This window comes from Danio aesculapii, chromosome 16 (assembly GCF_903798145.1).
Source record: "Danio aesculapii chromosome 16, fDanAes4.1, whole genome shotgun sequence".
Classification (NCBI taxonomy): Eukaryota; Metazoa; Chordata; class Actinopteri; order Cypriniformes; family Danionidae; genus Danio; species Danio aesculapii.
Genome location: NC_079450.1, coordinates 41683259 through 41700232, shown reverse-complemented (window position 1 = coordinate 41700232; position 16974 = coordinate 41683259). Strand labels below are relative to the sequence as shown.

At 40.1% G+C, this 16974-nt stretch overlaps 1 protein-coding gene across 1 annotated transcript in view; it reads right to left on the bottom strand.

Moving 5' to 3' along the window:
* The window catches only part of fam131bb (family with sequence similarity 131 member Bb), an 87358-nt gene that overhangs the window by 47538 nt on the left and 22846 nt on the right, over nucleotides 1–16974 (bottom strand). The window lies entirely within an intron of this gene.

Here is a 16974-nt window from a genome sequence, read left to right as displayed (position 1 = left end):
CTGGCTTGCTGTCTACTATAGTAGCATTACTACATAGGTAATATACCAAACATAAAGAAGGAGAAGAAAATTAGGACACCTAAAAATGTAAAGACACACATCTGAAGTAATTTGATGCAGTGCTCCGCAACCCAGTTTTTGGAGATCTACTGTGCTGCTTCCGATCTTTTTTGATTGGTTTAGTTCAGTTTGAATAGGGTTATAGCTGAACTCTACAGGAAGGCAGATTTTCCAGGAACAAGTTAGAGGACCTGTGTAATAAATGAAATATGTAATTGGCGGAAAATACACACAGCCGATATCCATGTGATATTCTGCAATAACAGCACTCGCACAGCCACTTCACCTTTGTGGTGTATTTTTCCACCCACACAGAGAGACAAGCAGAGTAAACAACTAGCTACAGTTTGACAAATATTGCAGCTGTTGGACAAAACAATTTGGGCTTTTTTAGGCCAGAATGTAGTTGTTTAGATTACAACTATGGATTACAACAATATTTTTTTGTAAAAAAAGGGGTAGAGGGTATATAAATAAATAAATAAATAAATATATATATATAAATATATATATATATTCATACATTCATTCATTTTCTTGTCGGCTTAGTCCCTTTATCAATCCAGGGTCGCCACAGCGGAATGAACCACCAACTTATCCAGCATTTGCAGCAGATGCCCTTCCAGGGCAACTCATCTCTGGGAAACATCCACACACACTCATTCACACTCATACACTACGGACAATTTAGCCTACCCAATTCACCTGTACCAAATGTCTTTGGACTGTGGGGGAAATCGGAGCACCCGGAGGAAACCCACGCAAATGCAGGGAGAACATGCAAACTCCACACAGAAATGCCAACTGACCCAGCCGAGGCTCGAACCAGCGACCTTCTTGCTGTGAGGCGACAGCACTACCTACTGCGTCACTGCGTCACCTATAAATATATGTCTCCTAAAACCACATTAAGAAGCTCTGCATTAAATTGCTTTCACTGTACTAGGCCAGATGTGTATTTTATTTAGGTGTATTTTTTTTTAGGTGTCACATCTTCCTTCTATTTCTTTATGTTTAGTATATTGCCTATGTAGTAGTGCTACTATAGCAGACAGCAAGCTTTCAGTATGCTTTCACTAAGTAATATAAAACAAAACATTTAATACATGAATACAAATGTTGCAGAGAAGAGTTTCACCATTAATGTTATTTAAACATTTAGACAGCAAATTACAACAACACATTCAACAAAGAGCACTGAATAACACTGAATTCCACAGCAGCATGCCCGCAACACACGTCCCCCCAACCCGTACTGGAAGCATCTGTCGAAACGACAACATGCCTGGACACCTGACCTAGGGGCACTCCGGGCCGTAGGAAGGAGGAGTCCTCCCAGGGGGTGAGGGCGCGGCGACACAGCGCAGTGACAGTCACTCGGTGTGTGCCCGCGTGCCATGCATGTCTGGGGACCCGATCGTGAAGCCAATGCTCTAGTAGTCTCATATGGAGCAATCCGAGCGGCGTGTCCGCAGCTGCCATATGCCCCAGGAGCCTCTGAAATGATTTCAGGGGGACCACTTTTTTCCTGTTGAACTCTCTCAGACAGTTCAGCATTAGTCCGGCCTTCATGGTAATCGAGGCCAGCTCCAACCCGAGAAAGGAGATGCTCTGCACGGGGGCGAGCTTGCTCTTTTCTCAGTTGACCTGAAACCCCAACAGGTGGAGGTGCCGGAGCACCTTGCCTCTGTGCATAATCAACTGCTCCCGAGAGTGGGCTAAAATCAGCCAGTCGTCGAGATAGTTGAGTATGCGGATGCCCGCGAACCAAAAGGGCACGAGGGCACCCTCTGCGAGCTTGGTAAAAACCTGCGGAGACAGAGAAAGCCCGAAGGGGAGGACCTTGTATTGCCATGCTCGACCTTCGAACGCAAACCGCAGAAACTGCGTGAAATACACACCCGTGAACCTAGGAGGCGCTTTGCGAACTGAATCGCATAGCCGAGTCTGATCGTACGGATGAGCCACTGCGATGGGCTGGCCCGCGCTAACCAGGCAGGCAGAGCCCTTGTATGTGGCCCCATCCGCACGATCGCTGACATGCCAGTGCCAGGGCAGCGTAGAATGAGTGGGCTGACCCTAGGAGCGCTGGGGTCCCAGAGGAGAGCAGGAGACGAGAGTCTCGCACCCAAACTCCAGAGGAGGGACTGACAGTGGGAGAGAAAGGAGACCGTTCTCTCGCGCTCCGTGAGCCTTTGGCGAAATGCTCCGATTTTGCGAGTTGGAAGGCACAGCCTCCCAGACTGGCAATGTTCGGGCTGTCACATCCGGAGAAGGGGAAAAATGCTCTTTCATTGAGGATTTGATGGCGTTTTTTTTTTTTTTTACGCCATTAAATAAAGTGCCCTGCCCTCCAGCGGGGAAAGAACAAATTCCCTCCTCCCAGATGGCCTGCCTCAGGGACGCTTCGCGGTCCATTTACCGAACTTAGCGGCGCCCTGGGGTGGGGGACGCTGGTTGCCGGCGAGATGCTTGGCGCAGCCGCTTGGCCGGAGGCGCAGGCGGGGGCAGCGGAGCAAAAGCTACAGGCGAGCATCCTCGGTGAAAAGCAGTGGATGTGGATGGCTCGGCGGGGGGGGGGAGCGGTCATACAATCCCGTCGATAGAGATATCGCCCATCGGTTGTGGTGCGGAGCTCATGCTCAGTCCTGGGTCGGAACCATCCTCTTGCAGCCGGGTCAGCGCCTGCACTTGGTAGCGCTGGTAGGTGGCCAAAGCATGCATGGTGAGGGCGAAGGCGCACGCAACACACTGCGTGAGCCTACTGTGCCCATTCAGGTAGAAGGGGATGAGGAGGATTAGAAGGCCTTGCCTTCATCCTCCATATCACACCCCTCTAATCGGTCCGGCCGCGGGGCTGGGGGATAAACCATCTCCAGAGCCATGGTCGAAGCAGCCTGGGGAATCCCAGAGGGAGAGAGCGGGTTCGAATCCTCATCAGACATTGACAGCCAACCCTCCAAGGATGGTGAGGATGGAAGCGCACGTAGACCGGGCAGAAAAAAGTGCCCTCAAGACTGCGTGAGCTTACTATGCTCTTCCGGGAAGAAGGGGACGGGAGGCATTGAAGGTCTTGCCTCCTTATATACTCCGCATAACACCCATCTTGTCGGTCCGGCTGAGGGGCTGGGGGATAAACCATCACAAAAGAAAAGCACAGCCATCATGTCTGCTTTTTAGATGCCAACGCCGCGCTCTCCACCCCGGAGGGAGGGACCGAACGGGTTCGCATCCTCATCAGACAATGACAGCCTATCCTCCGATGCAGCGATGGACATCTGATCCTCGGTGTCATCATGTGAGAAAGCGACCATCCAAGGACGGAGCGCTTATCTTCACCTGAAGCTTGGATGGAGCGCGTGGAGGAGCGAGAGGTCTGCAGCCTGAGGGCGGCGGATTTACTCCAACTGTAACCCTCAGATCTGCCCGAGTGCCAACCGCAGTGCGCCAGGCAAGGGCAAAGAACCCAGCTCGACTGTCTGCCAATGCGTATACGCGCTCTGGACCGGGAGAAGTTGCTTCTCGATCTCTCTCTGTGTAGACAGCTTGGAGAAACCCTCAATAACTCTCTCAGAAGCTCGTGAATGGCTCTGAAAGCGAAAGGATGTCGAGCATGGCACTGGCTGCGTCTTTATAGCATGACTGATTGTCATTGACGCCAGTGGTGCACGCTGACGCTGCCAACTCATTGACATTTCATTGGCCCGTTTTTATACTCTTCCAGATTATTGGTTTCTGACGAAATCCCCATAGTGGAAGTTTCCACATAGCATTGAAATTCCCTATCCAAAGGGGAACTACTATGTACTGTATTATGTTCTGTCATTATGGCAAAGAAAAAATAACATGGTTATTAGAAATCAATAAAACTATTATGTTTAAAATATGTTGAAATATTTGACAAATAATTAAAGTTCCCAGTTAGGCTAATAATGTTTGCAACTGAATATACTTTAAAACTGCATCTTCAACTGCTATACAAGACATGAAGGAAAACTTGACAAACACTAAAAAGAGAGCAAATAGTTAGGGCAGTCAACACGAGAAAATGACTGTTCACTGGAAGCATAATTGAATCAGAACCCAACATTTTTCACCTGCCTATCATGCTGTTCTTTCATTATAAGCACAGCTTGACCTACTGATAAAACAATACAAGAATAGAGAGAGAGAGAAAGAGAGAGAGAGAGAGAGAGAGAGAGAGAGAGAGAGAGAGAGAGAGAGAGAGAGAGAGAGAGAGAGAGAGCATATGGATACTGCAAGAGAGAATTAACAAGGAATTCAAGTAAACATAGTGTGACAAAAAAAACCATCTCTGCCACTGTAGCATAATAGATTCCATGAGTTATCATGCTCTGACCCAGTTTATAAGTTCCCTAATAACATAAGCACATATTTGTGTATTCCGTCAACTAAAAAATGCTGTATTACAGGTGACCTATACTCAGGCCTTTCACTGAATGATTAACAAATCCTGTCCTTTTATTTATTTATTTTGCTGCTTTCTTACATCTTCTAATCCTGATTCTGTATAATTAGAGGAGGCCCAGTGCTAATTAAGATTAAATACAGCCTAGGTCTCAGGATGATTTCTCACATTATTAAATTAATAATATTCATTCATAGTCAGCCATGATATGGGCTCATGTGTATAAACGTACACTGTGCTACAAATGAAGGCTATATGAAGGATTCTAGAGTCTGTCTCCTTTCATTTTGTTTTCAGATAGGGTGTAATGTTTGTAGATGGACTTGCACTATATGTACTAAGTTGTAATTAATTATATAAACTTCAAGCTAAGCACTTATTACATCATTAGAAAATTAAGATCCATGACTGTTTACTTTAATAAGGCCTTGTGTAATATTAACTTTACAAATAGCAAGTGTTCAGATAATGGTAACACTAGAATCAGAATCAGAAAGAGCTTTATTGCCAGGTATGTTCACACATACAAGGAATTTGTTTTCGTGACAGAGCTTCTACAGTGCAACAGGATTACAGAGACAGGACAAAAAACTGAAAATAAATATATTTAAAAAAAAATAGAAGTAGTGAGTGCAAATATACAGATTGACAAGTGTATGTACATGTTTATTACTATATACAACGTTATATGTGCAGCTTTTATGTGCAAATTGGCATGTAAAGTGTGTTGTTAAATAAGTGTATATGTGTATAAAAGTGTATAGCAAGTAGTGATGTTGGTTTCACAACTATTATCATCAAGTGTTCATGAGATGGATTGCCTGAGGGAAGAAACTGTTTCTGTGTCGGGCTGTTCTGGTGCGCAGTGCTCTGTAGCGTCGACCAGAAGGTAAAAGTTCAAAGAGGCAGTGTGCTGGGTGCGAGGGGTCCAGGGTGATTTTGGCAGCCCTTCTGCTCGCTCTGGATAAGTACAGTTCTTGGGGAGTAGGAAGGGTTGTACCAGTGATTCGCTCAGCAGTCCGAACTATTCGACGTAGTCTTTGGAGGTCATATTTAGTAGCTGAGCTAAACCAGACAGTTATTGATGTGCAGATGACTGATTCAATGATGGAGGTGTAGAACTGTTTCAGCAGCTCCTTTGGGAGGTTAAACTTCCTCAGCTGACGAAGAAAGTACAGCCTCTGTTGAGCTTTTTTGACAATGGAGTCAATGTGAGTGTCCCACTTCAGGTCCTGAGAGATGGTGGTGCCCAGGAACCTGAATAACTTCACTGCTGCCACAATGGTGTCCATGATGCTCAGTGGGGGGAGGGCAGGGGGGTTTCTCCTGAAGTCCACTATCATCTCCACTGTTTTGAGCGTGTTGAGCTCCAGGTTGTTGTGACTGCACCAGACAGCCAACTCCTTAACCTTCTGTCTGTAAGCAGACTCATCACCGTCCTGAATGAGGCCGATAAGAGCTTCACAGAGGAGTCTTTTGAAGTGCAGTCATTCGTGTACAGGGAGAAGAGCAGTGGGGAGAGAACACACCCCTGGGGGGTGCCAGTGCTGATTGTGCGGATACTATATAAGAATTTTCCCAGCTTCACCAGCTGCTGCCTGTCCGTTAGGAAGCTGTTGATCCACTGACAGACAGAGGTAGGCACAGAGAGCTGAGTTAATTTGGGCAGGAGAAGTTTTGGGATGATAGTGTTAAACGCAGAGCTGAAGTCAACAAACAAGATCCTCACATAGGTCCCTGGTCTGTCTAGGTGTTGCAGAGCATAATGCAGTCCCATATTTACTGCATCATCCACAGACCTGTTTGCTCTGTAGGCAAACTGAAGAGAGTCCAGTCAGGGTTCAGTGATGTCCTTCAGGTGGGCCAGCACCAGTTTTTTAAAAGACTTCATGACCACAGATGTTAGTGCCACCGGTCTGTAGTCATTTAGTCCTGTAAGTTTGGGTTTCTTTGGGATTGGGATGATGGTGGAGCGTTTGAGGCAGGAGGGCACTTCACATAGCTCCAGTGATCTGTTGAAGATCAGGGTGAAAATGGGGGCCAGTTGGTCAGCACAGGATTTTAAACAGGCTGGTGTTATAAAATCTGGGCCTAGAATAATGGTCTGTTCTTAATAAGTAAGTAAGCAGGAAGTAAAAGATAATGCTACATTAACGTTGTGATGCCAGTGGTGTTACCCCTTGGTTTGCTGGAGAGAACTCTGTATCTTCCTCCCAGACTACAAATCCCATCATACCCAGCATTCACACACCAGCATTCACGTTTACCCTGATTACACACACAGCTGAAGGACATCATCATTTAGTACATAAAAATACCATTCACACACATCCATTGCTGAGTCTTGTCTAAATGTTGCTGTCATTTCAAAGCATTCCATTCCATTTTATTCCATAACCTTTGGACTGATTCTTTTATTTTATTATTATTATTTATTTTTTGATTATCTTTGTATGACTGTCTGCTCCTGTTTTGACCCTTTCCTGCCTGACTACTCTAATAAAGCTGCATTTGGATCCAACCCCTGTCTTCATGTCTCCATCCACAAAAACAACATATTGTTTGATGTTAATTTTATTTTGATCCTTCATTAATTGAACTGATTGGAGCTCATAGTAGTAAACTAATATAATCATCAGTAAAATTTCCTAACTATTTACAAATGTAAATTAATTATTAACATTAGTAGTGTAGTCGTAGTAGTAGTACAGTAGTAATATAGAGTAAATGTTCATAAACTTGTCTCCATTACGTACCTAATTGTTCACTTTATAGATGCTACTTTTATTAGTAATTTCTTTGGGGCTTCTCCACACCATAACTCTCCCAGATGTGTGAAACACAGTGAAGGTGGACTCATCAGAGAACATTTTCACTGGCACCTATAGCAGCCTGGCCATGTATATTGACCCTGTGGAGCTTTTGATGAACATTTTTGGTGGAAACAGGGGAGTTGAGGTGTACATTTAATTCTGCAGTGAGTTGTGCAGCTGTGTGGGTTTTATGTTTTTTTTTTGTTTTTGTTTTTTTGGGATACAGTCCAAAATAGATATGTATATCTTGTCTGACTTCTTATTTTGACAAATCAATCTCTAGAAGAAAGGCATAAAATAGTCGATGTTAGTGTTTTTGTAGGTCAGTGTGTCACAACATTAGCCATCACTCCAGAGACCACAAAGCTACCATGTCATCCAGACAGAGAGATCAACTAACAATTAGACTCTCAAATATCTATCTATAGGCACTGCTTTCTGATTTCCATCCTTACTGTATAACACACGCATCAGACATATGTTGGATTTAGTTCATTATTTTGTTGAGGCATGAGTCCTTCATAAGCAACTCTGTCATCATTTACTCACCATTAACCTGTTCCAAATCAGTTAGATTTTTCTTTCTTTTTTCTTTTTGTTATTGCTGTTTGCCACAAAAGAAGATACATTAAAGAATTTTGGAAACTTGTGTAACAAATGGATGTAGATCAGACACACTAATTTGTTACATCTAGCAAACAATTGCTAAAAACTCCCTCTAAATCTTTAAGCCCCAAAAACCGGCCACACTAGATGACTGCTATTTAATTAACTTAAAAAAAAAACAGACCCATGCAACTATGGAAATGCATTGATATCGAATCGTGATATAGAATTGAGACATGAATACTTACAGAACTTCTCTTCAAAATATATCAAAGTATGTATTTTCTTTATATGTATATATCAAGAATCACATGGCTGCAGAAGGCCTACTTTCTAAGGACAAACATGCCTCAAATCAATGGGCCTGGTACCACCAAGCTCACCTAGAATTTGTAAGCATATATATATATATATATATATATATATATATATATATATATATATATATATATATATATATATATATATATATATATATATATATATATATATATATATTTATATATATGTGTGTGTGTGTGTGTGTGTGTGTGCGTGTGTGTGTGTGTGTGTGTGTGTGTGTGTGTGTGCGTGTGTGTGTGTGTGTGTGTGTGTGTGTGTGTTTGTGTGTGTGTGTGTGTATAAATTGTACGATTGTAACATTTTAACTATTACTTTTTAAAAAATACAGGCAAATGGACACAAAATATAAGTGTGGTGAATGAAGCAGAAGGACTGTAGCATATGACTGATTTAATTACTGAATGATTGGCATTCTTTATTAAATGTCACTAAATCTGAATATGTGATAATAGCATACTGCAGCAACTTATAGCTTTCATTTACTCAGAATTCTAGGATACAGCAACCAATTCAGTTCAAGCTGTGGACATCTTTTGTTTCCTTGGAGAAACTTTGCATTAGCTAGATAAAATTGCATGAACTAGACTGATTAGTCTAGCATTTTTTGGCTCATTGTTTTAAGACCTGAGTGTCTGATGGAAAATGTCTAAATTCCCAAGGTACGTTCAGTCTTGACTGCTTATAATTCACAAAAAGCACCGAAATATAAACATTGATAATTATTTTGAGTTTACTCTGCATGGCTGTCTGTAGTTCTGTAGTACTTTTTCTTCTCCTCTCAGCATTTAATCCCCATTCATCATTACAAAGCAACTGTGATTTTCTGGTTCCTCCTTGACTTGTGACCTTTGACCTGTCCATTGAATTAATCATGTCTTCCACATAAAACATATTTCCCTGACGTAAATCTTAAGGGGCCCAAGGCAGTGTGTGTCCTAGATAACAAAACAAGCACACACACACACACACACGCACATACTAGCATACCTTCGGGATTCATTTAGACAGTACTGTACATCTCTCTCACACAAACTGTATATTGGTTCAACTAACTGTAAGGACTAAACAAAAGTAATCGCACCCCCAGTAAGCATTTGTTGTGTTTAATAGATATTGAATAGACATTCAACCATAGACATCTTGACTAAAACAAGGCTAAATTTGGGCTGTCAATGAAAATACAATAAACAATAACAATAATCTAAAAATAAACTAATCATCAAATAGGCAGGAAAAATTACTACATGTGTATTTTTGGATTACTGTTATCATCGCAACATCTTTTGCAGACTTTCAATTGGTGTAGGCATCTTTTTACGTGTCTATTGAAAACAACATTGTTTGGTGGGACTTTGTCATTATTACAAAAAATCATTATGCTTTTGAAATTTTCACACAATACAGATGGGAATTTTACTCATAAAAGCATCAACAATATTCCCTAAAACTGCTCTGGATTTAAATTCCTTCCACAATCACATGGATTGAAAAAAACATCCTGTTTTACTTTTCACTGTGTTCAAGTTGAGGTTTTGTAAATCTCTCTAAGCTTTCTGTAGTGAATACTTCCCATGAACTCTCCTCTCTGCACCACCAGATGGACCCATCACAGGAATTCTGATATTCTTACAAACTCAATATCCCATCATGCTACATTCCTGGGAGTGATTGAGTTCAGCTGATCCTCACTGGAACACCTGTATTTAACCTCGTTCATTCTTCCGTTCAGTGTGATGTAATGATTTGCCCCAGCTGTCATTTTTGAGCATTTTGCTTGTTGTTTGTTAAGTGCCTGTTTAATGACCTTGGAGTGTTTTCTCGTTTCTGTTTCTGAAGTTTATTTGCCTGCCTTTTCTGACTGCTCGCCGCCTGCCCTGACCACTGCTTGCATCAACATTGAGATGCCCTCGACTGGCCTGTTGTTGACCCTTGGCTTTATTTACTCTGCCCTCAGCAAAGTCATGTTTGATATCACTGTCTGTAAGTTTGACTTTATTATTGCTGTTGCAATAAAGAGTATGCAAATGGATCCATGTGTTTCTGATGGTTCATTACAAAAAACTTTGCAACAAAGAGATCCAGCAACTGTACACTCAGGGAGCTCAGCTGGCCCTCCATTAGCAACAACAGTTACACGTCACACCAATTAATCTCTCTTCAGTACATCAGTGTGGCCTGTGATCCCACTCCACAAACTGCAGTAAGTCCCAGATTGGCTTTCCCTGGTAAATCTGACAGGGATTTGTTGCAATGTTCATTGTTTGTTAATCAATAACAATTATATACCCCACTGAGGCATTGCCTTTGTGTGTGCTCTGCTTTCTGGAAAAGGAATGGGCAACTGCTATATGGAAACCTGAGGGTAGCATTTTCTTCTTCAAAGATTTTCTTAAACAGTTATGAGCAGTATTAGAACATCCCACTGATGGCAAGAACGCTGGAGAACAACTACTGGCTCTAGTTCAATGAAGACGCATAGATGCAGAATTTGCACTTACATTCCGCACTCTGGCAGCACAGGCTATGTAGGGTAAGAATCCCTTAAAACTGTTTTTTTTGTAAATTATTGTCCTCTAAGTTACAATCTGAGTTTAGCCTGTCTCTCAATGAACTGATGGAACCACTATTCAGATGAATCATATCATCAGAGCAGCACGGCTTTGATATTGATATTTGATATTGGTACAACATGTGCAGCCCATGCAACTCTGTTATACCCAACTGGCCTTGGAGGAGCGTGAATGCAGACTACAGAACCACCTCTGTCTGTATTGTGGCAAGTCTGGTCATCTTCAAGTTAACTGCCCAGTCTGCCCAACCCGACTGGTGAGTACCGTTATTTCTAACATTTCGAATCTTGTTATATTCATCAGTATGTTTCAAGCTGGATGGAAAATTGACTGCACAGCACTCATTGATTCAGGGGCGGCTGGTAATTTTATGACCTGAGAATTTGCCAAACGTCATAATTTAATGTTACAACCCTGTGCAAGATACATTGCTTGCAGTGGAGTTGTTAGACAGACATCTGTTAGGAAATGGTTATCAACACATCACAACATCCATAAATCTGCAGATTGGGGCACTACACAAAGAGAAGATTAAATTCTATGTAATCCAGCCATCCAAACATCCTGTGATATTTAGGTTACCCTGGCTTCATCATAATGGTCCCCACATTTCCTGGTGTAGGGGTCAAATACTACAGTGGAATTCTGCCTGTAAATCACTATCCCATGTGGGCCGAATATGCACAAAATTCTCTCACTAAATCTTCTACTGCAGGGGTGTCAAACTCAGTTCCTGGAGGGCCGTTGCCCTGCACAGTTTAGTTGCAACCCTGGTTACGACACACCAACCAGATGTGGGTTTCAAACAAGCCTAAAGGACTAGTAGTGTTAGTTTGATCAGGTGTGTTTAAGCAGAGTTGAAACTAAACTGTGCAGAGATGTGGCCCTCCAGGAACTGAGTTTGACACATGATCTCTAGAAGCATAATGCCATTCAAATGCGTACTTGTATACCAACCACCCTTATTCCCATGGTCCGGAGAACCCACTACATTACATGTGGTGGATGGTTCCAAGGTTGTGTGAAAATTTGAAATACAGCCCACACACATCTGTTTTGAGCAGTCAGAAGACAAGAACTGCAGGCCAATCATTATCATCAATTAGACTCAGTTTATGCGCTAGGACAGTGGGTATGGCTATCGACAGAGATCTGTACTGCAAGCATCCCAGTAAAAAGCTCAGTCTCAGGTATGTAAAAAAAAAAGGTATGAAAAGATTGTGTAAGCAGTTGGGAAAAAATGTAAAGCACTTCTGTCTTTAGCTCCTATATGTACATTTTAAGGTTTAGAGTGATGGCATAGAGAAAATTTGTTGTTAAACACAATAGCAAAATTGAATCAAAGCTATTATATTTATTTGATTTATTATTAATTATTTACAGTTTTTTTTTTTCCAACTGCTTACAGACAAAATTGACACACTTGACAATATAAAATACAAAGTATTGTTTAATCAAATATGGCTAGCATGTTTTTGTTTTTATTTACAGTTTTTTTAATTACAGTTTTTTTTTTTATGGTTGCTTAAGCACAATTTTTAAATTAAGGCTCATTTTGTCAAACACGTCACACAATTTCCACACACACAAACAACAAAACACATCAGTTCTTTTGCAAAATGAAACACTTCATTCAAAACTTAAACATTACAACACTATAACAAGACACAATTTTGACACCGTACAGAACACACACGCTTCATTCAATATAAATCAGTTTGCTTCATTTACACACTGCTGTAATCAATTTTAAACACTGGTATAATTTCTAACTAAATAGTACTGATATAATCTGGGTTTGATTTGTTTCAGGGATATTGCTATAAAGTACATGAACATACTGAATTCACCAAACAGTGATAGACTGATGGCTAAATATTGCCCTATCATAACAATCCAACAATGTAAAGCTTAATTACTCAGTGTTCTGATGATGTATGCATTTCAATCGCGAAAAAAAAATAATAATAAAAATCTCACCCATCCACTGTCTCCTGTTTACCAATCTTCCTCGCTGCGACATTACCTTCCATATTTATTGAGTATTTATAGCTATACTACTGTAACTATTTACATTTTTTTTTTCAATGGCTATGACAGTTTTTTTCAATACATTTAACAATTTTGATAAACTCTTAACACACCAACACACCTAAACACACAATTGTCAAAACAGTTAATTTCATGCTCAAAATCACACATTGTAAACTGAACTCTAAAACTAATATTCAAAATGCAATAATAAACAATACACCATGTCTAACAAAACACTGTAAACATGTTTCAAAATCAAATAATTAATCAAAACACTAACACACGTTCTCTTCCAACAGGAACATTTAGTCAATCATAACACATTGACAAAAAACACTCAGCTGACATTACAGAAACTGCATTATTTTATGTGTCAGCTCTGCCCTTATAGTTTGTTTTGTTGGGTTTAGTAAATGCATGAATTTTGTTTCTTTTGCTGCAGAAATTCAATACAAACAATGAACGATCATCTCATAGTAGCTTAATAAAATGTACATGTTTATGTTTATGTAAAAAATAAATAAATACAGACACAGAATTGCTTCAGTACTGACTTTATTTGCAAAAGGAAATTACTGCAAGATATACAAACAGAAAAATCTCCGCAATTATAACAAAAAAAAACAACAAAGTAATCTTTTATTCTCCCTGGTCTTCTGCATTTGCCCAGCTTCGTTTTCTCTGGCCCGGCATGGTAACTGTGGCCCTTTGGCCTCTTATGTTTCTCCCACAGAGACATCTTTTCGCCAAGTTGAAGCCAGCCTCGTCAACATAGATAATTTCATGTGGTACTTGATTGGCCTCCAACTCCATGACTCTGAAAGTAATTAGACACAGTATATGTAAATGCTGTACTGTATATATACTGTATGTACTAATGAACGGCATGTTTATAGAGTAGTTTACTGCAAAACACACTGTGTAAAGTACAGTAATGACTGTATTGCATGACCTTACCTGAACGCATTGGTGACGGAGTTCTTTTATGCGCTCACTGTTCCTTTCAAAAACCTCACGAGTCCTCTTTTAGAACATATGATTACGTGATTGGAAAAACCTCAACACATGAGTGTGGTTTCTTGATGGGAATTAGTTGTATTGTGTGTATAATCTGCAATAAGCAATGGAATAAAATACATGGTTTTGCTAGTTGTGAGAAGTTTAATTTGTGTGTACGCAATCATGGAAAAACTGTAATAGTATTAACAGTTTTTTACAATCGCTATGACACTTTTTTTTTTAATACATTTAACAAGTTTTCTAAACTATTAACACAGTTAGCATGACATCCATCTTCGTGGGCTATACAATTAACACATTTCTTGTTGCTTTGACACAAAATGCATCCAGTTAACACTAATTTAAAAAACTTCTTTTACACACAAACTCAACCAAGAACAAAACAATGTAATTTTCATGCACTGTGTATAATTACTTTCAGAGAGTCATGGAGTTGGAGGTCAATCAAGTCCCACATGAAATTATCTATGTTGATGAGGCTGGCTTCAACTTGGTGAAAAGGCGTTGCCGTATGGCCTAATAAATAATTTCTGTTCATGTCATTGGTGTTTACAGTGTAACTGTTCCCCCTCTCAGCAGATCACGGTCACTGTAGAACATTGTATTGAACTGTAGATATAAGCCTATGAAAGAGCAAAGAGCTTTAGATTTAGAACAACAGTGTTTACATGTTATATCCAAAAGTGTTATATTCTGAAAGAAGTGTTTGCCATTTTATGTAAATAATTCGTTCTGCCATGTGTTTACGCCATTTTGAATGCAGTGTTACATTTTGAAGCAGATGTGAGGCGTTTTGTATTTTGTGTGTGCAGTTTTGAGAATTGTGTGTGGACTTTTAAAAAAAGATGCTGTTTTGAAAACGTGTGTAAACAGTTGGAAAAAACTGTAAAGCAAAAGTATATTCTTTAGAATACAGTAAAGAACACGATTGTGTGTGTGGGCTCTTGGGGGTGGTGGGGGGAAGCATCCATTTCCTGGAGAAGCATTGTGCGGGCATAGGGTTGGCCATCATACACTTTGCAGCACTAGGCTCAAAAGAATTTCTCAGTTCTTTTTATAGGAATTTAGGATTTAGAAACGGTGAATATGCGGTAGGTACAAAACCACAGCTTGTGGATGGGTGGCAAACCAGTTTTTATTGGACCAGAACAGCCCAGTGTCCCATCACCTTTGGCCTATACTAGAGTAAAGCAGTGATTGGTTAGTGATCAGTTGTGAAATTAGTGTTTACATGTGAGGAGTGTGTGTGTGTGTAATCTGGTGGATAAGTGTAGCATTTTGATTGGTTGTGTTTGAAAAAGGAAAGCAAGTAGCTTCCTGTTAGATTAATTTGTTTTAGGTAGAGAATTGTGTGTAGTGTTTTGAAAAAAGTGGTTTATACAATTGAAAACTGAAGGCTGAGAAATAGAGTGAGATGATTCAGAAATTGTGACAAGAAAAGATTTTGTGTGTTCACTCACTCATGAAGAGCTGTCAGCTTTAACACGCATGTGAGTATTTTTTTGAAAACAGTTGATTTGGCATTGCTTAAAAGCCTTTATTCTTGCTTGACTTATAAACGATAAGTTTGACTATACAGCAAATAACCCAAATGTAATTTCTGCCGAGGAAGAATGTCATGACAAATATTCTTTTTGTAAATTGCATGATAAAATGAAAACAAAAGCCACCAATTTCAATAGGACACATATTAAACATATCGGAGATATTCAATATACTCTCTGCATTGATACATAAAAATCTAAAAATAAGGACAGTCCTGAAGTAGGCCTACATAAATATGAGTACTTGCATTCACCACATGCAAAGCTGCTATCTTGCTGTCTGTGTGAAAATATTTTAGAAAATGTTGGCTTGTCTCTTCAAAAAACGTCTAGGAATAGTACAAATTCATTCATTTTCTTTTCAGCTTAGTCCCTTTATTAATGCGGGGTTGCCAGAGTGGAATGAACCGCCAACCTGTCCAGCACATGTTTTATGCAGCGGATGCCCTTCCAGCCACAACCCATCTCTGGGAAACACTCATTCACACTCATGCACTACTGACAATTTAGCCTACCCACTTCACCTGTACCGCATGTCTTTGGACTGTGGGGGAAACCGGATTACCCGGAGGAAACCCACGCGAACGCAGGGAGAACATGCAAACTACACACAGAAACGCCAACTGACCCAGCCGAGGCTCAAACCAGCAACCTTCTTGCTGTTAGGTGACAGCACTACCTACTGCGCCACTGCGTCGCCCCATAGTACAAATTATACTTTATAATTATAAATATACCTCTGTAGATGTTTTTCTGGACACAACAATCAAAGTGTTGATTGAATTGCGATGAATGAGAGTGAAAGAGAGGCGCAGCTGAAACTGAGTTACCTTTTCACCCCACACAGAGAATGTCACATAAAGAAATGGTTTGTGCTATTGCACTTGAAATTTACGCAATATTATAATATTCAAATACACAGATATTTGTATATTTGCAAATTTCCATGACTTTTCCAAAACGTTGTTAGTTTATTTGTTTTTCAAAAACTTTTGCAGGCCTGGAAACTCCCATGTCAAAATTCCATGACTTCTCAAATAGCAAATCTAAAATTTGATTCTAGGGGAAGTTCTTGTGGTCATAAATGAGCATATAAAACCTTTTTTCTTTCTCTCTAATAAAACCAGTATGTTTGCACTTGCCTGAGTCACATACCTACTATGATACACATACCTAGTGGCAACTCTTTGGCAATTTTAACAACCAAAGAAATGGAAATTGTACTAATAAGAGTGAAATAATGTTCCATTTGCATGTAGCCTAACCAATAACATTACATTTAGTGATTTAGCAGATGCTTTTTCCAAAGTGTCTTACAATGCAGGAGGAATTCAACAAGAAGAGAAAATACACACAAGAAGTGTTAATTATACAAAGAAACTAGAAAAAAACAGGAAACATTCTAATATACAGGGAAATAAACTGTAATACACATTTATTATTTGATGCTTGAAAAGCCTTGAAATCTTATATCTAAATATAAAACTGTATTGAAAATACCTGGCAAATGTCCTGTCGCCTTTCCAAGGTTTCAGGAATAACAAAAAAATAACTTG